We start from the raw sequence: 2500 nt of genomic DNA, 5'->3' as shown, positions 1-2500 counted from the left end.
TTTTGAAAATTAACAGTCCCTCATTCGCATTCAATGGAAATGGTTCCAAATGCCATGCATCATTTTTTTTTTTTAGTGGAATGTGTATTAGTATTTCCTTATGTGTTAAGGTTGTCTCTAATAAGGGGTAATAATATTCCACTTCATGCTCCTGAAAGATAGGAGTTAGATGATATTTAATTTCAGCGATATGTAAAGCGGCAATAAGTTGACCAACTGGCAACAACTGTGCATTAACGCGACCTAACCCTGCATTTACTAGATCGGCTATGAGCCTATTTTAGGTTTCTATGAAAGCTTTTACTGAGGCCTCAGCTGCATGTATATATTCTGTGAAGCAGAGTAACCATTCCAGTGTAGATTCTGACTGTGTGAATCCCTGGACAACGCGTTTTAGTTGATTAGTTTCGTCAACAACAGCATTCATGTGAGAAGTCAGAGTTTGTACTGCCGTGTAGGACTGTTCAATTGCCCTATTTTGTTTCTTAACCGCTTCTGAAACTGCATTAATTTTATTTCCTAGTTTAGCTACATCTTCGGCGGTTGCCGTACCAAACAAAGTGTTACTTATTAACCCTACAAAGTTAAATAGACCACGATTTTGACACCGCTGAGAATCTAATGTACATTTTTCCCGATGTCTTCAGGAGATATAGGGAGCTTTCCCTCGAAGTGATTTACTCACTTGAGTAGACTATTCATACGGCAGTGTTGAAGAGACATGATCTAACGGAGTGTTGTAGAGATTGTAGATTGGTGTTCGAGATCTTGCAGAGTTTTCATAGCTGTTTCAATGTGGGCAGCTATTGACCTCAGATGCACTGGCATGCGCATTAAGTCATGGAGCTCGTACTTGAGAGTTACAACGTATTGTGCTACCAGTACTTTGTTTAGTGGGGCAACAAAAGCTCCGGGTTTGGCGACGTCTGCTGGGGATGCGGCTGTTGTCACCGCGCTCCAGACCAACAGTAGTAATGATATCCAACCCATGTTTGAAAGAGGCGAGGATAATTAACGATTTTTGTTTGCTGATCGTAGTTTTTGACGATATGTATTGTCTGTCGTTATATTTTGTTGAGCAACTGTTGTAGTAGACGTAGGATGTTCCTCACTGACATTTGAGATCCCTACTAAATCTCTGCTGACTTTTTTCAGTCTACCTACATGTACTATATCTGTGACATTAGACGGTGGCTCAACTAACTGGAATTTGTTTCCATGTTCTTTCGCTGTAATCACGTACGGACCTGTGAATTTAAGCGAAAATTTTGATGTGCGTTCCGGCGCTTTTATCATTACTTTGTCTCCTATTTCTAGAGTTATAGGCTTAGCTTTTTTATGTTGCTTGCAGATCATTTCAGCACGTGAGGTTGGTGAAAACATTGATTTGCTTCTTGGCATGGTCATCCATGTTGTACACAGGTTCTGGGGTTCCTGCTAGTAGATCATATGGCAAGCGTTTATTGGTACCGTAAATTATGTAGTATGGCGATTTGCCAGTAAAGCTATTTATAGATCCATTGATGGACGCCACAACCTGTGGAAGCCAGTCCTCCCACGAACTATGCATTGGATTCACCACGTGTCGGAGAATCTCAGGAATTTTTCTATTAGTACGCTCGACCAACCCATTTGAAGATGGATGGTAGGCGGTTGTGAAGGTTTGTGTAATGTCATATTGTTGACAAACTGCAGTTAAGAGTTGATTCTTAAATTCTGCCCCGTTATCTGAGAGTATCACTCTAGGTGTAGAAAAGGTTAGATTAGATGAGTGACTAATGCATAATCCACTGATTCGGCCGACTTGGTCTGTAATGGTGCTAGTACCTGTACCACAAGTCTAGAGAAATTGTCAACACATACAAGTACGTAACTAGAGCCTTGATGGTTTTTGATAGTTGCAATAAAGCGATAGGAACTGTATCCCATGGACGTTCCTGCGTCGGGTACTCTAAGATCGTTGTTCCCTTGTGTTTTGCACACGATAAGCATTTAGCAATGTGATGCTCGATGTTGGGCACTCCCCTACATCCTTGTGTAAGGTGAAGCGCAGAAGCGTTTACAGTGTCCAACAGGGAAGCATGTTAAGTTCATGCTTGCCTTTATGTCTCATGAGTTAAGGGCGTAGAAGCCTGAAGAGTTATTGGAAGCTCCAACAACTTGTTCCTGAATACGAATTCGCAACTTTCGATTTACACCAGGTACCTACTTTACTGCTAGGTGAACAGGAACTAATGGGGGCTAGGAAGTATGTCCAATAGGGTGTGTCATACGGTGGCGAAATTTTTTTTTTTGAGTTTGAAAAATCGGCCCATGGTATTAATGATGTAGTTCTATGTGCAGAATCATGTGATATCTTCAGATTTGAAAAGTTTTCATTTTTTGCTAGGTAAATTTCCCACCCTTTTACCAACACCACTAAATAGCTTATTTAAAGTAAAGTAAATGTATCAGGTTAATTTATTAGGATGAAAATGATCCAGAATAGTGAAACGAATGA

The sequence above is a fragment of the Homarus americanus genome, unplaced genomic scaffold, assembly GCF_018991925.1.
Source record: "Homarus americanus isolate GMGI-L3 unplaced genomic scaffold, GMGI_Hamer_2.0 scaffold32583, whole genome shotgun sequence".
Classification (NCBI taxonomy): domain Eukaryota; kingdom Metazoa; phylum Arthropoda; class Malacostraca; order Decapoda; family Nephropidae; genus Homarus; species Homarus americanus.
The sequence above is the reverse complement of the archived record's forward strand: the minus strand, read 5'-3'. Positions refer to the sequence as shown.